The sequence below is a fragment of the Rhagoletis zephyria genome, unplaced genomic scaffold, assembly GCF_001687245.7.
Source record: "Rhagoletis zephyria isolate East Lansing unplaced genomic scaffold, Rhagoletis_zephyria_1.1 Rzeph_scaffold_00027, whole genome shotgun sequence".
In the NCBI taxonomy this organism is placed as follows: Eukaryota; Metazoa; Arthropoda; class Insecta; order Diptera; family Tephritidae; genus Rhagoletis; species Rhagoletis zephyria.
This window is the reverse complement of record NW_016157111.1, coordinates 444378-469087: the sequence shown is the minus strand read 5'-3', so window position 1 is coordinate 469087 and position 24710 is coordinate 444378. Positions and strand designations below refer to the sequence as shown.

At 39.0% G+C, this 24710-nt stretch overlaps 1 protein-coding gene across 1 annotated transcript in view; it reads left to right on the top strand.

Moving 5' to 3' along the window:
• The first annotated feature begins 1142 nt into the window (after nt 1-1142).
• Nucleotides 1143-24710, top strand: part of Mmp1 (Matrix metalloproteinase 1) — a 404544-nt gene continuing 380976 nt past the window's right edge. Inside the window, exon 1 of the mRNA XM_017616709.1 lies at nt 1143-1416. The gene's annotated coding sequence lies outside the window, so the exon portion shown is untranslated. The remainder of the gene's footprint in view (nt 1417-24710) is intronic.

Genomic DNA, 24710 nt, shown 5'->3' with positions numbered 1-24710 from the left:
TAGATTACAGATATCTCCGCCTTCCCTAATTGAAATGTACATACATGCAGTGTAGCCACTTTGCTATAAATTCCTCAAAAGGTGAGGAGTTTTCACTGTTCGCAAAGAATTTAATAAAGAAACTTGATCACTTTGCAAATATTTCTTGTTGCCGCAATGACTTGTTCACAATGAACAACGTATTCTAAATATGGTTATTTATTTTGCTATAAAGGTACAATTGTACCTACTTTTCCATCCCTGACTCCCAGCATTCTTTAACATGCGCTTCCACAGCAGCTTACTATCCAAGACTACTATTTTGTGTGGTCTTTAATTGACAATTACTTGGCCACACTCAGCACCCTCCAGTCATCTGTCGGTATGTCGGGGTTTTATCTTTGCAGCAGGGGAAGCGCATTTCCGGCTTCACCTCGAGAAGGATGTGTACTTTGCCTTCGGTATTGATGGAATTTCGCCGCGATTTAATGAGGGATGCCCCTTTCATAGGTCTTGGAGACCTTTCAAAACTCTTTTTACCCATGCTAACCACACTTTACCCTTTGTAACTCATCACTTTGACGCTGCTGAACCAGCCTGCTCCGTCAAATGTCGGCATAGGTAAGTTCGGCCCGCGTCCACTTTCGCGAATAAGACTTTCTCTATTAAACATGACTTCTTCCGCGCGTAGGGACTACATGCTCCCATTTTTTTTTTCATACATCAAAAATAAACAACGTGGACAACGATTTTCACCGCCAGTAGAGCGTGAGCAACAGTGTACAAATCATGCTAAAGAATATATTGAAAACCAATAGGACCATTTTTACCGACACAACTTGTTTATTTCTTAGTCCTCAGGCGGAGTTTTCTAGTGACCCTCGTATAATCAAAACTTGTATGCGTGATCAACGTGAAATTTGGCGTTTTTTGATGCATATTTTAGCGTGTTCGTAAATACAGTAGCTGTGTTTTTTTAAAGAGCTTATCCAGTTTACTCGTCTGATGCCCACAAATTAACGCTTGAAGTTAATGTCTGACTCTCTTCTGCCATTTGTACACCGTCCAGCGGCCTCTAATCGTTTGTCACCTGCATGTCATAGCCTCCTGTTGGGTATAAAAGTATTTCAATAACGTGTTTTCGGATTCAGTCTAGGCGCAAACGCGAACACATTGCGACAGAGCAACGGTCAGAACGGAAACGCGAATCACAAAATTGCTTTTCGTCTTGATTTATGTTGTTCTGATTGAGATTATCAAATTCCGCGTCCGAATTTGTACACAGCTAGCGAGGAATACATAGTATTTTACTAGAGTTCCGGTACAAACAACGCTTCCGCACAATCAAGCTTTGTGACAGAGTGATTTCTCAAAGTTATTTCCGATTACGACAAAATAAAAGCTTCGTGTTAGTCAGTGCGCCGGCGTAACTACAAAGTGAGTCATCAAATTAATATCAACGAGAGTGCATGTACATACATATATGCAACCTATATTTTAAATATATATTTTTGCGTTTGTTTATGTATGCACATATGTATGTGATAATGTTAAGATAGGGTGAATTCCAAAACATCAAAATACAGTCAGTATCTTTTCTTTCTAAACCTGAGCAGATTGTAATGCCCGATGTGCGCACTAACGTTAGATGCTAATTTTCAACTAGGTTGCTCAAGCTAGAATTCTTCTAGTGCGGTTTAGAAATAAAAAAAAACTGATGCTTTGTATTTTGGCGTTTTGGAATGAACCGAACATTTTGTGTACAAAAATTATCACTATATTTCAGTCGTTCGTACGGGTAAAAGTCACAGATAACTAATAACTACATATGTATGTACTATGTGCGTATGCAAAATAAATAGAAAAATAACACAAAAATATATTGGTAAAGCAGGCAAGTGCGCATAAAGACTCCAATCATGAACTAATTGTTAAAAAGTGCTTCTAATGGATTAAATTAATTTTTTTTTTTTGAATGGCAGGCGAATTCACATTTTTCAACTAAATTCCGATCTGTAGAAAGGAAATTGAAAGTTTGCCAGCGTATATGTGTTAACCGTCACCTTAAAAGGGCCCTTAAAATATTTACTTTACTCCATTTCACTTTTTTTAATCAAAAGCAAAAACAATTTTCCTCTGAAACACATTAAGGGCCGTTTGCACCATGTCTAGTTAACGCTAACTGGAGGTACATCCTTCAGTTAAGCACGTTAACTGCTTTATCGATCACATGTTATATGATGGGTGTCGATAACGTCGATAAAGATGTTTAACTGGGAGTTAGAATTAACTAGACATGGTGCAAACGGCCCTAATGGAAACAAATATCGGTTTGCCTAAAGCAGCGATTCCCAAAGTGGTCCAGGTGGACCCCCAGGGGTCCACGAGAGACTCGACGAGGGTCTACGTTGGCGTGAAAAAATATGGGATTCAAGAGGTGTAAGTAGGGGTCCACGAAAATTTATTTGGCTTCGATAGTAAAGAATAAAAATGGTTGCTTGGCTTTATCTATCAATATAGGCAGATAATACACTACTCCAAGAAATTAAGGGAGAAAAAAACCAAATCTTTCGGTGGTTTTTGACAAACCGTATGTTAGTAAAAAATGGTCGTATGGAGATTTAAAAAAAAGATTTTGAGGCTCTACGGTTCTAATTTTTCTTGGCTAAAAATTTTTAGGAGCTACGGGTGTCATGTAATTCTGACGGACAGCGCAAAAAAAATAATTTTACGATTTTATTTTTTATTTTTTGTGGTCTACGAAATGGAAAAAAACTTGTTGCCGGCATATGGATCGGATAGCCTCTTTATTTAGGATTAATTTCCTAAATTTAAACCCTCCCTTAATTTTCTTGAGCAGTGTATAGTGCTCTTGAGGCACTGCTGCATTTCCGTTACTTTGTGTCTTCATACGTGGGGAAACCTTAAAGGCGATCTGCAAACTAAAAATAAACGGATGTTCGTATATATATTTAACACTGAGCGGGGCGAGGCGGAAATTGCTGCCACAGGATAGTACGCCACCATTACCTTTGTTGAAGGGATTTTATAATCAGCCTTATCATGAATATTCGATGAAAAGTTTTACCGGCGATTTCGGGTGAACGGCATTTCAGATAGAAATTTCGAAGTTGGGATAATAGCCATTAAATTACATTTCAGTAAAGAAACAGTTTTGAACATTCGTACGAGTATTTCGTACATTTCTGAAAATTAACAATTGTTTTGCGGTTTAACTTTGCCAGTTACAGTTATTTCACTCGTGAATACGGTATACGATAGCATGAAAATGATTGGAAGTGAACTATTTCGCAGGATGAACATTCAACATACAATAGCTGAACTGCATGGGCGAAATGTGAACGAGTTCACACGAAATGAAAATTCATTATAAGGCTGAATGTTGATATCCCTGAGGCTAATTCTGGTTTAATTCCAACATTGTGCCCGGAATCACAGATTGTCGAATCTTCACTGATGGTTCCAAAACTGACTCTGGGTCAGGATCTCGGGTCTTTTTCGAAGTTATTGGGGACCATGCACTACATAGTGGAAAAAAGGTAGAGGGACAGGAGGTTAATGCAGTGACAGCCAAGCTGCACTTAAGGCTTTACCCAGCCCTTCAGCTAAGTACTTCCCAACTATGTAGTTCGGCAAGCAAGTCTCGATGTTGGTAAACATAACCAGCTTGCTGTACTCGGAGTTCCACGTCACTCGGGAGTTCCTGGTAATGACATAGCTGACCATTTAGCCAGAGTTGGCTTAGACGAGGCTTTTCTCGATCCGCAACCAGTTATAGCTTCGGCCATCGAAGCCACGATCAGAAACCGGGTTAAAGGTATCCATACATCTATGCCATTCTTTCGGTGCGAATCTGTCCCGACAAATATTACAACAATGCCAACCTTAGTTTTAAATGAGGAGCCACACAGCTACGGGATTCTGTCGGTGCGAATCTGTTCCGACAAAAATTACAATGCCGACCATAGTTTTAAATGAGGAACCACACCCTTGTACGATTTTGCTGCAGCGATTTATTCGAACATTCACAGTTCTTCTCTTTGTCGTGCCGAAATCGCAGAATGCCGCATTTTGAGAACGAAAAAGGTCAATAGAAGGATTTTATAATATTAAAACAAAATTTAACGTAAGAAAGCGAAATATGTTTATTGTAAAAATGTTAAGAATTAATTTTTTGTAAAAAAATATTTTCGGTTGTTTACAAAATTACATTTTTCCCTGCAATAGAATCGCACAGATGTGTGCGTACTTGCGTTTTCGAAGCAGTCAACTCTGTAGCATCAAAAACGGTGCGGAACCGCTCCGACGGAATCGCACAGGTGTGTGGATGCCTTCACTCAGCAATGATTGGGACTGCATACAAAGTTTTGGACTACTAACTGGTCACTTCACGTGGAAAAAACACCTGACTGTGATAGGCGTACATGACAATTCCATTTGCCCATCCCACCTTGAATAGGATGAGACGGTGGAACCCTTTTTGTGCTTCTGCCCCGCCTTTGCAAAAATTAGGGATGAGACATTTGGCCGCGATGTGCTGAGAGACGAACACCTGAGCTCTTTGACACCCAAAAATCTGCTTAGGTTTATTTGCAAATCGTGCAGATTTAATACGGAATAGAAAGGACATGAAAACAGTACAATGGGCGGCATGTAGTCTGAGTACTGTTTTATGCACGCGTTCAACTAAATTTAGCGCTCCCATGCCACTCAAAATATTACTTCTCATCATGATTCAATAATACAAGGTTCGATAAACTGACAGTTGTCTCTCTCGCACCGCTCCCTTAGCAGTGGCACCGTCTTGCTTATTTGCAAATTTGGAAAAAGTATAGCTTTGGTGTGAAATAGAAGTATAAGCTTTTGTGCAATATGTATGTTTACTTGTATATGCATATGAAACAGATTCAACTGATAAAAACATAAATTGTTTTTAAATTGGATGTTTACATAAATCTCATAGTAGCTTTATTCTAATTTTGAGTCCTTTTGCAGTTTTTATACAGCTAAATATCACATAAATTACGTAATTCACGTAGATATAGTAATATTTCGTTTAAAATGCCAGATTTCCTGTAAATATATCACAGCGTACGGCAGTGTACGCGAGTGACGAAAGCAGCTACAGTAGCATGCTGAAATGACTCGCTTATATGTATGTATATATGTACATGAGATTTGGAAGTTTTTATCCAGACGTCCAATCGACATGTTTGAGGTATCGTTAGAAAAGTCTTGCGGACTGTGTCCAGAAAATGTAGTCAAGCTTCATAAACGACTAACCGGATTCTTAAAAATTTGGCTAAAGTGTTGCGAAACGAAAAACATTTTTTTGCTTTTGCCGGTTTAAGGGGGTATGTGGATGCACCAAACATATTTGGTGTTATTCTATAGGGCAACACCTTTCAAACGATACCTTATATATTAAGTTCCGGCTACTAGTTGGAAAGATATAGAGCTAAATGTATTTTGGTTCCTGTCTCCACTACGAGATGCTTTGCGATGTGTGTAGCGTCTGTACGCACCTTCATTTATTTTTTTTCAAACTTTCAAAAATTAAAGTACCAAAAAAACTAGGAAGGTTTTGTTCCAGGATGTTTCGATTCGTAGGCCTTTGTGGGCGTGGCTGGTGCCTGAAATTCGAAAAAGGCAATTTTTTAAACTACCACTGAGGTCGCACTACTCATTCCATACCATTGAAGTGGATATAAGTAGAAGGGTCTTAAAACAAGCTATCTAACGCTGTCTTTTGCGTTTATAAAATATAAATATGTCATAACGTTATCGCCTGAAAACTAAAAATCGGGCTGCTGAAAATAGAGATTTCGGGCATTTTCTCATAAACTGGTCGGTCGATTTCACTATAAGTTTCTACAAGTTTAGCCCAAAACCTTAGCTTTCGTCTGGTATATAGCTTATATCTGGGAAACCTCTTGTTGTGGACATATTATGATTCAAATTGAAAATGGATAAATATGTATGTATGAATGCATTTAGTTCACCCAATGTGCCACTACTACTTACATAAAATGTATAAATTGCCACTGAGCAAAACTACTTGAGAAAAAATCATTAGTTTAATAGCACGAGTGCAACACCGTACACGTGATAGAAGTAAAACTTCTTAAAAAAGCAGAGGTGTGCGCCCCACTTCTTCTTCTTATTTGGCGCTGTAACCGCCTACGCGATTTTGGCCGAGTTCAGCAAAACACGCCAGTCGGTTCTCTTCTGCGCCAACTGACGCCAATTGGAAACGCCAAGCGAAGCCAAGTCCTTATCCACCTGATCTTTCCATCGCAGTGGGGGCCTCCCTCCTCCTCGGCTACCGCCAGCGGGTTCCGAGTTGTATACTTTCAGAGCTGGAGCGTCGGTGTCCATTCGAACAACATGGCCAAGCCAGCGGAGCCGCTGTATTTTAATTCGCTGCATTATGTCCATGTCGCTCATACAGCTCATCGTTCCATCGTCAGCGGTACTCGCCGTCGCCAACGCGTAAAGGCCCGTAAATCGTCCGCAAAATCTTTTTCTCGAACACTCCAAGAGCCGCCTCATCGGATGTCGTTGTTGTTGTTGTTGTAGCGACTACAACAACCCCGCCCAGATCGACTGATATCTCAGTCGTTGTCGTCGAGTTCCACTAACGGCAGCCCCAAGAAGCGTGCAGCCTCTATGGGGTCGGTACACAGGGACGTAGCCGTTAGGGTTATGGGGTTTTCCGGGCATGCGAAGAGATGTTTCGAGTCGTGAGGGGTCTCTCCGCATGCCGGACATTCGTTCGGCACATCCGCATTTAGCCTACACAGGTAGGATTTAGCCTGCTGCAGTAGCCAGTGCGAAGTTGGGCTATTGTTGTTCTGGTCTCCCGAGGCAGATGGAGCTCCGTCGNGGGGTTTTCTGGGCATGCGAAGAGATGTTTCGAGTCGTGAGGGGTCTCTCCGCATGCCGGACATTCGTTCGGCACATCCGCATTTAGCCTACACAGGTAGGATTTAGCCTGCTGCAGTAGCCAGTGCGAAGTTGGGCTATTGTTGTTCTGGTCTCCCGAGGCAGATGGAGCTCCGTCGCGTCAATGTCCGGTGTTTGTGTGCCTAGAACGGCATTCACAGGTCTTGAGTCTACATAACTCGAGACTGCATCCCTGTGAACGCCGTTCAGGGCCTATTTGTGAGCTAACGGGTCCAGAGGCTGCTTAATGAACCTCTGGACTACGTCCGTCAGTTCATATATATGCCTCCTGACGTGCCTCGGCGAGGGCTCCTCTGCAAGCGGCTGGTTTGGGTGGCCACATCTGTGGCTCCCAACCAGAAACTGCTTGCAGAGCATCGTGTTGTGCTCCCTAATTGGGAGCATTTTCGCCTCGTCGTGGAGGTGGTGTTCTGGTGACATCAGGAGGCATCCGGTCGCTGTCCTAAGTGCTGTGTTTTATACCGTCTGTAGCGTCGTCCACTGCGTCCTACTAGTCCCCGGCGGCCACACTGGTGCTTNGCGTCCTACTAGTCCCTGGCGACCACACTGGCGCTGCGTAGTTCAAAACCGGCCGGCCTATTGCCTTGTATGTTGCCAGCAACGTTTCTTTGTCTTTGCCCCAAGTACTGCCGGCTAGCGACTTGAGGACCTTGTTGCGGCTCTGTACTTTATTGACAATAGCGGTTGCGTTCGCAGAAAAGGAGAGCAGGCTGTCGAATGTTACTCCGAGTATTTTAGGACTATTCACCGTCGGAATTGGTGTGTCATCGACGTGAATTCCTTGCGGAAGCCTGACCTCCTTCGTCGAGGTTGTGAACAGGGTCGCAGAGTATTTCGCAGGGGAGAGGGCTAGACACTTTGCAGTGAAGAATCGAGAAAGTTCAGAGAGATATCCGTTTACTTTCGAACACAGATCATCAATTCCATTCCCAGTCGCCATGATCGAGCAATCGTCGGCGTAAGAGACAATCGAGACTCCCTCTGGTGGTTGAGGGAGCTTTGAAATGTAAAAGTGAAACAGTAGTGAGGAAAGGACACAACCCTGTGGAACCCCCTGTTTTATTGTCCTAAGATTGCTCGTTTAGTCTCTAAACATTACCGACGAGTGTCGACCACTGATAATTTGCCGACCACCGTTTGAGCCTCTGTGGGAGAAACGAAGCTTCTATATCTTCAAGTAGCGTGGAATGGCTGACAGTGTCAAACGCCTTTGACAAGTCCAACGCTACTAGGATCGTTCTCTCACAGGGACGGTTACGGTTAAGGCCTTGAGTTATCTGAGTGTTTATGGCGTTAAGTGCTGTTGTCGTGCTGTGCACTTTACGGCAGGTTGGCAGGTTTTCTCGGTTTGAGCAGTGGGACCACTCTCCCCACCTTCCAGATGTCTGGGATGATGAGAGTGGCCATTGACAAATTGAGGACCTCCGTTAGGTACGCTACCCCCGCAGGACCCAAATTTTTCAGCATCAGCATGCATATTCCGTCGGGACCCATGGCTTTGGAGGCTTTCGCCTTCCCGATGGCCACCTGAACTTCACCGCAAGTGAAAGCAAGGGGGGCACAAGTTGTTGGCAGTTTGTGCAGCCTTCTGGTCACTCGACGCTTGGCTTTGTCCACCGGAGGATGCAGTATGAACTGCCGGCTAAAATAGCTCGCGCATCGCTCCGGGTCCGACGAAGCATGGTCGCCGAAGGAAATTTCGACTCTGTCGTCGTGTACGTTTACTAGTTGTCGAGTCTCCGCGTTGAGATCCCTGATACGGGGATCTCCGGGATCGGCCTGACGAAGGCTGTCACGCTCATCGGCTAGAACAGCCGCTTCAGAAGGGAAATTTGGGCGTGGGTCGGTGATACATCCTGCCGGTACGAAGCGAGCGGCAGCAGCGGTGACAGCCCTGCGGACCTTACGTTCACCAAGGTGGACGTCGGTTGGTGTGGGGAGACCAGCGAAAGTGTTTTAGAAAAGTTGATATATGTTCGGTGCACCGCGGAAGCAAAGTCGGTTGGTTTATCGATCGAGATGACTATGCACCTGCCCTGATGCCAAAGTCAGCATAGGTCGCCATGGTATGCTGTTTATCAGACCAGCGCTGACTATTGTGATGTCTGGCGAGCTACTGCAGTTACCCATAATCCTGGTGGGTGCGTCGTCGTTCATTGTGCAGAATGTCGAATCGTCTATCTGCTCAGCCAAGTCAGTTCCCCTACGATCGTTTGACAGGCTTGAGTGCCAAAGATCGTGATGCGCATTAAAGTCGCCCACTACCACACGGTTTTTACCTCTGAGGAGCGCACCTATATCAGGGTGATATCCTGCCTGCAGTAGGTGACAGGGGGAATATAAACGTTAAATATTTCGAGCTCAACATCGCCTTACCGGATAGCAATGCCCTGACACTCTAGGGTGGTATCCCTGCAGCCGATGTCTAATTCGATAACACGATACTGCACGGTGTGGTGCGTAATGAACGCTAAGCCACCACCATTATACCGTTCGAGATCTCGACGGTGCACGTTGTACCCGGCACAATACAACAGTGTTGAATTTCTGTGCAACTTCGTCTCCTGGACCGCAGCTATCAATATGCCATGCCTTCCCATGAAGACAGTAATCTCCCCGATCTTGCTCTTGATTGAAGGAGCTTCATGTGGTTCGGGAGACGTGTGGTGATGCGGGGTGTGAGGGATGTGTGTGGTCGTGCCGTAGTTGGCTGTGTGCGCTGCTGAGGTGGTTGCCGCCCTGTGGTGGTGGTGGCAGGCGTCGCTGTTGAGGTCTACGACCGAGCAGCGCAACACGGGCCCGTGAAGTTCCTCGTCCAATCTCGCGTGGTGCACAGACCTGAGCATGCCCTAAAGTGGCACCAGCCAAGGCAGGTGTTGAGCTTGACTGATGTAACATTACGGAATATCCTAGTCTGACATACCGTGCAGATCATAGGAGGAACCAGGAGTTGTTGTCGGCGGCGTGTGAGTGGTGGTGCGATTGTGTGTGTTCTGTGGTCTGTGCCGTTGTGGTGTGGTCTATTGTGTTATGTTGTTGTGCTGTGGTGTTTGTGTGGGACTGCTCAGGTGGACTGGGGTTAGCCGTGGAGGCTGATGTCATCGGCATTAGCCAGCAACGCTCCTGTAGTAAATTGTTCCTGAGCGGTTCAGTTCTGCAGCTCTTATCTTCTCCAACATCAGATTAAAGAAGTTACATGAAAGGGACTCGCCCTGCCTGAAACCCCGTTTAGTGGCGAACGGCTCGGAGAGGTCTTTCCCAATTCTGATCGAGCTGGTGGTATTGCTCAACCTCATTTTACACAGCCGTATGAGTTTTGAGGGGATGCCAAATTCAGACATGGCGGCGTATAGGCAACTCCTTTTAGTGCTGTCAAAAGCGGCTTTAAAGTCGACAAATAGGTGGTGAGTGTCGATCCTTTTCTAGGGGGTCTTTTCCAAGATTTGGCGTATTCTGAATACCTGGTCTATGGTGGATTTGCCAGGTCTAAAGCTACACTGATCAGTCCCAATCAGTTCATTGACGGTGGACTTCAGTCTTTCACACAATACGCTCGATAAGACCTTGTAACCTATGCTTAGAAGGCTGATCCCGCGGTAGTTGGCACGAATGGCGGGGTCACCTTTCTTGTGGATTGGGCAGAGCAGACTTAAATTCCAGTCGTCGGGCATGCGTTCATCTGACCATATTCTGACCAAGAGTTGATGCATGCACCTTATCAACTCCTCGCCGCCGTACTTGAATAGCAGCAGCTTTGTTGTTTTTGAGCCGCGTTATTGCTATTCGTACCTCGTCATAATCAGGCGGTGGAATGTCGACTCCGTCATCATCGACTGCGGGCTCGGGTTCTTCATCTCCACAACTTTCCGTGCTGCTACCATTCAGTAGGGCGGAGAAGTGTTCCCTCCATAATTTAAGTACGCTCAGAACATCGGTTACTAGGTCGCCATTGTTGTTCTTACAGGAGTACGCCCTGCTCTTGAAACCTTCCGTAAGTCGCCAAACTCTTTGGTGAAATTTTCGGGCATTCTTCCTGTCGGCCAGCATTTCAAGCTCTTCGCACTCACGTATTACGGTTTGACGTTCCCTTACAAAAGATTGCATTTACGAAGGGCGGAGAAAGGGGAAGAATGTAATACCTTCGTACGAAAATGGTAATAGAAAATTATGCAAAGTTGGTAATTAGTTGTGAAATTTCTTTTGTAAATTCTAATCAAATAATAATTTGAGGTAAAATCTTCGAGTGACGAAAGCTGAACTAGAAACACAAAATTTATTATATCAATTTCGTGACGAGAATTATACGCATTTTATAACTGCCTTGGAAACATACGGAATTTTTTTTTTATTTATTCGGAACGCAAAATAAAAAACAGAACTTTTTCAATGACGTGGATGTCAAGGCGCGAATGTACTGACTGTTTGTTTGATGACAGGAGATACTTCGTCTTGTCCTCGTTTACCACCAGACCCATTCGCTTTGCTTCCTTATCCAACTTGGAAAAGGCAGAAGAGACTTCGCGGTTTTCGTAACCGATGATGTCGATGTCATCGGCATAAGCCAGCAATTGCACACTCTTGTAGTAAATTGTTCCTGAGCGGTTCAGTTCTGCAGTTCGAGATCACCTCTTAAAAAAGGAGGAGCTTTTCTTTATGTTATTAGTGTAGGTAACACAGGGCAACACCGATTTTGGTGGGGCAAATTTTAAAGAGGTTTTTGATAGACAATTTTGTGCTGAGTACGAATCCGTAAGTGTAAAGTTTCCATTAGCTCCAGATTTTGAGAGAAACGTGGTGGAAGTGTCAAAAAATCGTGTTTTTTGCAATATTTTAGAACCTCTTGCAAGGAAACAAAAGGTAATAGAACCTTCCACTTAGGCTTAAATTAAAGCTAGAACTACATCAAATACTATTCCTGCACCTTGTCCTGATGGTCACCTAAACTCATTTACGTTTTATCGTCCAACAATAAAAAAATACTGGAAAATTATGCAATAGAAAAAAAATGTGTAAAAATCAGTGTCGGCTGTTCAATAAATGACCTTAGGTGACCTTAGGGTCAAGGAGCAGGAATGGTATTTTCAGGGATTGAAGTCGGAAGTCCAGGCCTTAAATTAAGCCTAAGTGGATGGTTCTACCACCTTTTGCTTAATTTCGGTAGGTACTCAAACTTCCCAAAATCAGTTTCTCCTGTTCATCAAATGATTATACACTGGCGGTCATTAGAATAGACCCGCCTTACTTTGAAGACTTTTGGCTATATTTCCATGGTGTATTTTATGTTTAATATCTGTATATAGTTACACCATTTATAACTCAAGAACGGCTGGACCGATTTTTATGTTTGTTATATTTGTTTTTTGAATTAGTCTACCTTCCGAATAGCAGAATAACTATTAAAACAACCTCTATGTGGCGCTGTAAAGGAGTTATTAGCAAAACCCGTATTTATGGTCCGACTCAATTCATATTTTAGATGTGTATTGACAATAGGGTAAACAATACCATTGAAAAAAAGAGGGTTGCGTTGGAGTCGCGTTATTACTAAAAACCGTGATTATGGTCCGATTCGTCTCATATTCGAGATATGTATTGACAATAGGAAAAGCAATACCATTGCAAAAAAAGAGCCTCCAAGTGGAGTTGGAGTCAGTGGTGGATACACTGGGGGGTGGGTGGGGTTGGTGTTCGATGGGGGCGATCGCCCCCTCTCCCAGAGCTCGAAAAAGCAAAATTTCGAATAAAATATTACCTCAAACAAGAAATTTCAAAAACAAAAATTGTTAATTTTTGTTTTTTTTAATATTCAATTGTAACCATTTTTTAAGCTTGCAACAAGATTATTTATAGAATAAGAAATCGTGTAAAACTCTTCGTCAACGTGAAAAATTAAAGCAATGGGTATGTAGAAACTAAGAATGTATGTATGTATGTATGTCAAAGCGACCTTTCTGATAATACTTTTTGTTTATTTCAGCGGTGCACGTATGTAGGAAATTTCACTTTGAACTGTGTATCCAGACATTTATATGCGCATAAAAATATTAATGACTTCAAAAATATAATAAAAATTAAAAAGTTAAATTAAAAAATTACAAATTAAAAGTTTACTTCTCCAAGCGCCCTCGCTTGACTTGAATCGTGCTAGGGAAACAGTCAATGGCACTGTGAATACTTTTCGAAATTATAGAGAAAATGCTGACACATTTTTCTGAAATATTTTCAAAAGTTACCGATATCGCCAAGGAATTGGATTTTGACATTGTCCTTCCTCGGAGAGCGAATAGACGTGCGTCTAACGCTGAAGATTATTATCGAAAGGCAATATTTATACCGATATTGGATAATATTTCGATCTACGAGAAATGTTGCCGAAAAGACATTAAACATTTTTTACTTGAATTTATTACTTCCATCTAAAATTGAGGAATATAATACGCCTAGCGAAAAAAATAATGCTACCGAACGTGTAAAATCGCTTGGAAAACGATACGAACTTTTCTTAGTAAAACCACGGTATCAATTTGGAAGGAGAGTATAAAGTGTGGTTGGAACGATGGACAAATAAGGAAAGCGAAAATCCATTCCGAAAATCAGCAGCTGAAGTTCTTGGTAAATGCGATGAATATGCTTTTCCATTGATTAACAAACTTCTCCGCATTCTGGTCACATTTCCAGCTAGTAACGCCACTTCCGAAAGAAGTTTTGCAACCCTTCGCCGGTTAAAAACATGGTTGCGTAGTACCATGAATGAAGAAAGACATAGATCTAGCACTTTTACACGTACACTTAGATATTGAAATTGACACTGAAAGGATAATGAGAGATTCGCAAAAGAAAAGCGCAAAATTGAATTTGAAATTTAAATTATTACAAAATTCTGAGTATCTAAGTTGTTAAGTTACTTAATTACATCCTTCATTTTACCAACATTGTAAGCAAGAAAGAAGTATTTATATGTATATATTGCATTAATAAACCCAAGGTATAACTTTACATCCTGCGTTTCTTTTTATAGTACATGCAACTGTTTTATTAGAGCTTGCACCAAATTCACAAAATGAAAGGTAATATTATATCACAAAACACTTTACATTTCTTCCAAAATAACTTAAAATCGCACACACGGAAAAACCAAAAAGATTGAAAAATCATGACCCTTTTTTCTTTGGTCTGTCGATTTTAGAACTGGTTCGGAACTATAGAATAGGACTAGTTCGGAACTATCGAAAAAGGGATGCAGCGGGGGGCAATTGACACTTCCTAGGACATCGTAATGTTGAATTCGCCAGTTGCTTGCATGCAAAAGAGATTTATCGCGAACCAGTACTGGGTCTAAATGTACTAGAAGCGCACAAGTTCAGAACTAGAAATTTTCCCCACAGGGTATGGTCAGATGTGGGCACTACCGCAAACAAGCGTGAACCAAAAGTGAGAATGGGTTAGTGTGCCTAAATTATTTAACCGTTTTTTTTTTGCCTAAGGGTCTGATTATGCATACTTCGCATAACTTCGCACAACCATTTGTACCAGTGTACTAAAAATGTAACTTAAGAAAGTGTGAAGCAAAATCTAAACTCAACCCTATTAAGCTGGCATTTCAGGGTACTATTTTATATACAGTATACGAGCAACCCTGCACTTGCCTGGCTACGCCCATGGTGGCAACCCTAACTGGAACTTTATACCGGCGTGGCACCTCCCATACAAGTAGAATTTTTCTTATTGCATATCTCTAGAATTGTTCTTGGTAGAGTACTGGAACTTGGAGTGGAGATACATATATGAAATTAATCGCATAGTTATGGAGCTATTGGAGTTCCAGTTGGCGCTGGAGTGGAGTTATTACTAAAAATCTTTTTTTATGTATTTGTCAATGTTATTGTGGCTTATTAACATTTTTATTTTTAATATTTTTATTGAGCTTTGTGCACTTGATAGTAGTTGGTTGAATAAGGAAAATGAATTAGCAACAAGAGTTTACGGGATGTACATAGCTCAGTGGTTAACGCTTCTGACTTTGAACATCGAATTCGCAGGTTCGATCCCTGCTGAAGTCTAGAAAAAAGAAGTCTGATGAGGAGATGTGGTGATCTCCGAAATAGTGCTATAACTTCTACCGCTTAGACTTTGTTGCTTTTTCAATTTTTCCTAATAAACAATCGTGGTACAAAGCTCAATAAAAATATTAAAAATTAAAATGTTAATAAGCCACAATAACATTGACAAATACATAGTTTAGGAAGAGCCTGCCTTAAAACTATACAAAAAAGCAAATAAGCAAATGGATGTATAGAATTGACAACAACAACCACGCTGTCGAGTTTAAATAGCGGCAAATCAGCTGCACTTGATAGTAGTTGGTTGAATAAGGAAAATGAATTAGCAACAAGAGTTTACGGGATGTACATAGCTCAGTGGTTAACGCTTCTGAGTTTGAACATCGAATTTTTCGATCCCTGCTGAAGTCTAGAAAAAAATGAAGTCTGATGAGGAGATGTGGTGATCTCCGAAATAGCTGCTATAACTTCTACCGCTTAGACTTTGTTGCTTTTTCAATTTTTCCTAATAAACAATCGTGGTACAAAGCTCAATAAAAATATCTTTTTTTATGATCCGATTTGACGAATATTCCAAGCATGTATTGGAAACGGTAAAGTCAGTCCAATTGTGAATGTCAGACTAAATCGACCTGTTGCACCATTGAGTATATCGAACTCTCGTGTATTACGATTAGCCCAATGGATGAGATTTGCCAATATTATTATGCGTTAAAGCTTCATTCCGACATACCAGGTTTGAGTTGTGCAGTTGTAAATCTAAAACTACCAATGAATCTAATATAGAACCTGACAGAAAAAAATAATTTTTCACTTAAATTGCTTTCGTGAAACTGGCTTTTAAGGTATTTCATCTCAGTCTATGTATGTACATTGTATTTCCGTTGAACAAGGATACGCATCCATTTTGAAATTGCTACCAACTATAACATAAAGTTTCTAGGGCAAATTCACTATAGATCCGGATCATTGTTGCCGCGAGGGAACTTCTTCATGGACATAACACTTTCGTTAGTTTATTTAAGGCGGCAAACGACCACCAAATCATAATCCTAGCCGATGAATGTGCCAATGGAAATCGTAAACGTGGACTGTTGGAGAAAATGTTGGACCAAAATGATTAAATTAAAAATCTAATTTTGGGCGGGACGAAGTTCGCCGGGTCTTCTAGTACTTTCATAAAAGCCTGGCTGGCTATACAACAAACACCATATAAATCCCCTCTTCAAGCTTTATACAATAATTATAAACATTCGACAAATTTTCACCAAATTTATAAACTTTTTAATCCAAATTTTTAGCACATTCAATTTTAGGATAATAAAGTGCAAGTTTCAATTGGCTACAAAATACCGTTGATTTTTAAGAATTTTTTTTGCTGACGGTGTCACGAATTTTTTCCCATACAAAGTGTGCTTGACAATTTTTTTTTATATGAGAGAGAATTCCTAGCATCGCCAACAAAAAAAAACTGTCAAATATTTTGAAAAGGGGATTTATATGGTTTTGTTGCATATCAAGCCAGGCTCTTATAAAAAAATATTAAACATTTAGAGAACTTTTGTGGTTTTATTGTCAAAAAATAATTAATTGGTTGTGACAAACGAGTAATAGCTCAGGATTTGTGTGAGTAATTAACCTCTCGTGTGCACGGCTTCCAACAAGTGAAGTCGAGCACACAGAGGATCGCGTTTTTATAGTGTCCCGCTAGTGCTACACTCAGAAAAAGGTTTATTTATAATAACCAAGATTTGGTTATAGTGACCAAGTGGCATAGTTGGATATGGCGTAATAAATATCTAGTTCACGAAAGTCTGCAATTTACTTGAGACTTCTAGTTGGGGCAAATGTATATTTGTTAATAATTTCAAACCGACTATCTTGATATTGTTAGTTGAATAAAATCATTGTTGAGCAAATATAAACAATGCCTTGTTTGATACTAGTTTTCAATTAATTTTATGAACTTGCTGTAGACTTGAATCAGCTAACCGTTTATTATTGGGAAAAAAGTTTCAGTTTGACACAAAGAAAAATTTACTCGATGGTTGTTCTGTTTACTTTCTTCTTTTATTTGCATATATTAAGCATAAAAACTACATACATATTTACATAAATAGCTACTAGTGTAAATAATACATATGTATATGGTGGTAAGAATTTTCTAAAAAGAAACGATGAAACAGGAGCAGTCGAAAACCCAGGTCAATATCGGCTGGAAGTTCTGGTTTTAGTATACTGCTTTGCTTTTTCCTTGGCTAAATAGGTACTTTCAAATTATAATTCACATGAATTATATATTCACTGAGAAACCCCGGTTGGCATCAAACTTTATATTTTTAAATAAATATGCGCACACCGAAACAACTCGCGGCGATGGCAAAACTGAGACTGAGACAAACAAGTCTGTAGAATCTCTGTCTGTAGAGTCAAGTAGAATCTGGAAAAAAGTGTTGTAGGTTTCAAAAAACTGTGGTAGATCTCAGGATTTAGATCAAACTTTGTACAAAAGTTAAAAAAGTTCTACAAGGTTTCACCTAAATTGCCAACATTTTTATTAGAATCTAAAACAAAATTAATTTTAGTATATTAAAGTGCAAGATTGAAGTTGCTAAAAATTGCGCTGAGTTTTTGGCAATTTTTTTCCTTGACAGTTTCGAACATATTAGCTATGATCCAATACTTTTCGTGTAAAATTCTGTAAAAATGTCAAACAGCAAAATTTCTCTCTGAAGTGAGAGTACAAAGTACTAGAAAAAAAAGTTCGGGTAAAATCTTGCAACTTCATTTTCTACACAGCTCTCCAAAAATCGCTCTCATTTACAGGTTTTCGGGGTACGGGAACATTTTTCCTGTAACTTCCTGCAAGTTCGTGTAAAAACCTGTAAGTTCATGGAGTACTGGATCAGAGCTATTTTGAAAGATTTCTGCAACCTTGCGGAGTGCTGCTAGCTTTTCTTTTTATCACATCACGACGTAGAAAAAAAATATGGCTCGTTCCAGAAACCGCTACTTGGGATTTGCCGATTTTGACAATTCTCAAGTAAAAGTAAACAGCGCTTTAGAGATTTTAGATGCAGTGAAATTTGCTAATACTTTCACAAAAATCGCCGGTTTTTATCATTTTCGCTATTAAGTATTTTTATAAATCATATATTTTGCAATTTAACACAATAAAACCACGTTTGATGTCGAAAAATTTAATATTGAAAAAAATTACTATTTTACAGTTTAGTTTATCCTCCCATTCTGCCTGTTGTTAGTGTTTAGTGTTGGACAATTTTTGCTCTTGAAATTAAGAAAATTATGTCGAGCAAAAATAAAACTACTCAAAAACGCGAATATGTGGTAGATTTCAGACCTAGTGTGGTAGATGCTCAAAAAAGTGGCAGATTTACCACAAAGTGGTATACGTCCGATCACTGGTGACCACACGCGTGTTTCACCCATATACGAACAGATTTCCACGCACACAGTCTCATTCATTGAATCGTTTTTATGCAATGGTCGGCATACTAGCGCATTCAAACGATTCAAGAAGTCCCACAGTCCCAGTGCATTGCTCAGCTGGCGCTCTTCGTATGTGAAACACAAATGTGCTCAGAGAGCGCTCAGCATTGTTTAGGGGTGGCTCACAACCATGAATATGTTCCGCTCTCAAACCAAATCGTGGTTGCCTCAACTAAGATTTGGTAACTATGACTAAACCATGTGTCTTCTTCTCAGTGTAGCAGGTAAGATTTTAATGTGGGAAAAAAGCTAAGTGGTGTAATACTTACAGTGAGTTGCCAGATCTTAAGCTAATTGTCTTATAAGTTCACCATACGTAATGCCAAGCGTACCCCGCGCGACCGGCGCGCACACCACGTCACGCTACGCCGCGCCCCCCGGCCCCCCCTTCCCCTTCTCCCGACGTGCTGTAACGCAGGTAGATTTATTTTTTGTATACGTTGAAATAAAATTTTTATATATTTTAAACATCGAGGGCTTATATTCAATAATACCCCCTATCTGCACACTTTTCACAAAGATGAGATTCTGATATAAAAATCCACCTAAGCTTTAACTGTCATCAGTGATATTAATGCTACCTTATATAACGACAGGTAATAAGTCCCAGATGGTTTCTAAAATCACAAATTAGTTTTTGTGCAAATTGCAGATAGAGGGTATTAATGAATTCAAGCCCTCGATATTTCACATTTTTATATTTGTAAGTTATTGGAAGCAGGGATGCCAACTTGGCTCAAACCGTGCCATTTGTTCCTATTTTACTTCAAATGGCACTTAATTTTTCAATTTGGCACAAAGTGCCAAAATGGCACTTTTGTAAAAAAAATAACATTTCAATACATTTTTGTGAAATCCTTTGCGTGCACTTCTTTTTCTCAACTAAAATTTTCTAATTTATAAAGGCTATTCAACTGGTTTATCTTATTTTATCATTGCACTTTTGTTTTGAAAATGTGGCTTTATTTTATTGCTAAATGTGAATGATTAAAAGGAATTACACCTTTTTTGGCACTTTTATTTTTCTATTTGGCACATTTTGGCACTTTTTTATCCTCAATATGGCACCTCATAACTAAGGATAGTTGGCAGCCCTGATTGGAAGATTTCTGCTGTGTTTTGGGGCAACAACTTGTCTGCAGTAAAAAAGCATATAATTTGTGTTTCAAAAGTGTGTGAAAACCAATCAATTAACTTATATGATCTCGGTTCCGATATTAAATAATCAATAATTGTTTATACCCGCATTTTGGCACATTGGCTCGTTGAATGTGCCATCTAATAAGTAGTGTCGTCGTTCTCCTTAGCTGCTTTTAAATGACTGCTGGCGGAGGCATAAATACAGTGTAAGAAAATTCTTTTTTTATAATTGTTTCCTTATAGAAAAGTTGGGTTCTTTTCCACCTTAGACATTCCGAATTCGTTCAAAATATGCTAATTTAAAACACAGAATTCTTTCAGTGCTCCTCCGGGGTTTTTGGACATGTACTGTTTCTTCAATTTAATAGTGTTCGCTTTATTTTTGTAGAAACGAAAAATGTTTTGCAAGTTATGGATCATTTCTCCACTCTTTCTTCAAATATTTCTCGTATTCCAGCTGTGCGCAGGCGTTTAGTTTTTCGCATCGTGTTTTTACATATTCGTAATTTAAATTTTTTTTAAAAAAATCAATTGGTGGTAGTTCATGATTGTGTGTGGATTAATATCACAACACTGAGGATTTGGCAAAAGCCTTTTTCTTCTATTAAAAAACAACACTTACGGGGCAATGTTTATTGTAAGAACAACATTTTTTTCTATGAATCGACATACTTTAAGCATTGTTGACGCTATTTCCATTTGAATGAGGAAATAGCGTCAATGACTTTATTTCCAAAGTTTTGTTGACTTTATTTCGCTTTCGAAAAGGTAATAATGTCAATTGACTTTATTCCGCACCAGAGTGGGAAATAAAGTCAATTGACCTTATTTCCATTGACCTTATTACCTGTCACCGTGGCAAGCATCTTTGCGCACTTAGCTACACCCAGCCATATACATTTGCTTTCAAATGTTGAATATCCATCAACACCACAGCACGCGATTTGTACGGATAACAGCCCTACAAGAATTGTGTGATGGAAACTAACACATTCTCATTTATCTTACTAACACATTTGCAAATTTTGCGTTGGTTAAAAAGAGACCATTAAATAAGGTCATAAGTTGGNCATACTCAGATGTGAACAGTCAAATACGTGCGTAATAAATTTTGTATGAAAATATTATTTTTAAATACGAACATTTTTAAACGATAATCAAATATAAAGTATTCATTTTTACTATGCATTATTTCCCTCGGTGTATAACTGTCATAAAAAATCAATTTTCTAACTATTAATAAAAAAGGTTTTTTACTTATAATAAAACTTAAGTCTCCTATTTATATGCATACGAATACGTTCTATACAGCATATTTTTTTATTGCTTAGCCTTCATTCAATAAAGTTTATTGAGCGAATGTGTTAAATTATGAAATTAACCAAAGCTCTTATCAAATATAATAAGATATAAACAATATAATATTTTTGTGTGGAGCCACTTGGGCAATTCGCAGCTTCTTCGATGTTTGGTTCCTTCACGACTATAAATTAAAGGAAAATTATAAGGCGTCTAAAAGGCTAGTTGCAGTACATGTACTTACTTTTAATTTCATTAAGTAGTGCGTCTGTTGCTGGCTTGTGTTTGACAGCAAATTCTTTTTTAGAACTTTTAAAATTATATTATACACACGTCTCACAGTAGCCAACCAGTAATTTCGCAGGACCACGCGGTACATAAAAATATGGTGAAATATTAAACTGCCGGTAATTTAGTATACTGTACGAAAATATTTGTATACTGTAAGAATTTAAAAACACATTTATGTATGTACGAAAGTATTTAGTAAATTGTACGAATACAGAATTGTAGATTTCGTAAATTTTAAAACCATACGTAAATATTACGAATGCATTCTTTTTTATGAAATTAACGACAGACTTCGTAAATTGTACCTAAAATATGCCTTAAGTTATATTTACGAATGGTTCGTAAAATCTTATTTCGTTGTGAAAAGTGTGTTCGTATTATGAACGAAAGTTTCGTACATTGTACAAAAGTAATTCCTCAATTTTACCAGGTTGGCGATTTTACCTTTTTCAATCTGAAGTTGGGGGATTTTCTTTTAGCTCTAATACTAGGGTTTTGACTTTGTTTCTCCCAATAGCACGGGGACATACGCTGACGTTACAAAACGCAATGTTCAACTCTCCAATTAAGGGATGACTGTAAAGGCCATAAAAACTGTATGGCTTTGCTTGACATTTTTAACTATAGCTCGGAATCTCATGCACCAAAAAATTGAAAATATGCGCATATAACATGCACTCGAAATTCTGAAATATGCGCTATAAACAAGTAAAATAAGCAATTAAAAATATTTCCGAATATTTTATTGCCGCTACAAAAATAAATAACATATGTATTTTAACAAAAAATAACGAAAAGAATTCACTTCAAAATACAATACATATTCATGTACAAAATTAGTTTATAATCGAGCAGACAGTTACAATTTTATGCAAATAGAAACATTGATAGTTTAAAAGCAGGGACCGCAAATAAGGATTATTTTTGAAATTTCAACTTAAAAAATCACACTGAAAGAGAAATGCTACGTGCATATGGCGTAAGCCAATATATTTCTTATTACTCGGAATAGCTTTACCGGCACTGATTTTTATTTTTAAATTTTTACTTATAAAAGTTGAGTTTAATAATTTTTTTTCAGTTTTTTTTTGCTCAGAAAATAATGGCTGTTTTTGGAGTTTTATTGTTTGCTCAGAAAATGATGGTTATTTTTTGCTCAGATAATAATCGTTACTTTTTTAAGTTTTATTTTTTGCTCGGAAAATAATGGTTAGTTTTTGAGCTTTATTTTTTGGTCGGAAAATAATCATTACTTTTTAAGTTACTATTTAAGCTAATTTACTCAAAATCGATGTATGAAATGACCTTTTATCAAAAAATATTATTTAGGGAAATTTTTTGGAAATGGGCGTGGCACCGCCCACTCACGCCTACATATGTGAATCTCGGTACCCGGTTTATCAGTTTCTACCAAACTCTGCACATTTAGCAACCTTGGCGCAAAAAAGCAATATGTTGAAAATATATCATATTATCGAAACTGTTTGACATCGGGAAAAATACTCTTCTTTATCATGCAGTTTACTGAAAGGTGAAAGGTGAAAAAACGATATTTAATACGTGCGCCGGGTATAAAAAGTTCGGTTTCGTCCGAACTTATACTTCCTTACTTGTTTATCTTAACTTTGTCCGGTTCTTCATCTTTATCATTGGCTTGTCCTTCAATATTGTAGGTTGTAAGTGTCTGTGGTTTTGTGGTTGCCTTTGTCATTAGCTCTGATCCAATACTTTTCGTGAAAAATCCTGTAAAACTGTCAAACAGCAAAATTACTCTCTGAAGTGAGAGTAAAAAGTGAGTAACAACAAAAAGTACGGGAACAAAAAAACCATTTTTCCTGTAAAAACGTCAACCAGTGATTGCTTGACACTTGAGAAGAAAAAGTTCGGGTAAAATCTTGCAACTTCATTCTCTACACAACTCTCCAAAAGTCGCTCCCATTTACAGGATTTTGGAGGATTTTGGAGTAGGGGAACATTTTTCCTGCAACTTTCTGCAAGTTCGTGTAAAATCCTGTAAGTTCATGGAGTACTGGATCAGAGCTTTTGTTTCTGCCCCGGTATCTTGCTCTCTGTGTTTTCATTCCCACACCACAGTGGCGTTAAAACTTCAATGCAATTCGCGCATACGCTAATTATCCGTGAGGTTAAGAAGCTTAAAGCTGTGACAGACGGGAAAGCTTATGCATATAATCTGGCACATATATGCACATAACAATTTTGACCTAAAAGACGGCAGTTATGTGGATAAACGAGCCGCAAGGTAGTGGGTTCGAGTCCCACGGCCAATTGAATTTTCATTTATTTCGTTTTCATTCTTTTTTTTATAAGTTCTATATTTTTTTACGTTGCTTTCAGTTAGTTGTTGGTGACTTTTTATTAAAATTCAACTCTAAAAATTTAAATTAACTAAAAGTAAAATAAAAAATGTGATATAAAATAAAGCAAATGAAAATAAAATAAAGTTGCATATATAGATCAAATAAAATAAAAAAAATATAAAATAAATAATAAAAACAAACAATGTTTTCGCAATCGCTCCAACCGAGGATCGAACCTGGTAGCTACAAGCTTGTAGCCCGGAACTCTTACAACTCGGCAACCGCGGACGCGAAACTCGCGTGCTTTGTTTGCTTACTTGTACAAAAGACAATAGCTGGCCAGTTTTACCAGTGTTGTTAACGAAAACTGCCCGGATCCGAGGTAATTCCCAAAAATTTTGTGCATTTGTTCGGCTGCTTATGCGCATTTTAAAGAGGAAAATGCATGAGTCAAAGCAAATAAAACCTGTTTATGCAAATAAGCGAGCCCGTTTGTCAACCGTATAAGCGGCTTTGGCAATAGAGCTCGTAAGTCAAAAGGAACGACCATTGCTTAAAGGAACATACAAAAATTAAGTATAATTTTCTGATCAAAAAATTAAACTCAAGAAATAATGATTATTTCTAAAGCAAAAATAAAAAATATAAAACTCAAGAACTAACCACTATTTTCCGAGCAAAAAATAAAACTCAAAAAATAACTATTATTTTCCGAGCAAAAAATAAAACTCAAAGAAGTAAGAAAGTCTAAGTTAGGGCGGAGCCGAACATTAAATAACCGGCGCAAGTATTAAATATATATTTTTCACCTTTCCGAAAGCTACCGCTACATGGTAAGCCGGGGTGTATCAATTTTGAGTAAATTAGCGTCCTTAAATTTCAAAATATTGAAGTTTCAAGCATTTCTGAAATTTACCGTTATATGAAAAGCGGCCGTAATTTTAGTCCGATTTCAATCATTGTCAGCGTTTTGCTTCTATGTGGCAAGTACAATAACCACACCGAGTTTCGTACAAATTGGTAGAACGGTTACCGGGATATATATATATGATCATAAGTGGGCGGTGCCACGCCCATTTTCCAAAATTTTATCATAAACATATTTCTTGGTAAAGAATTGTTGCAA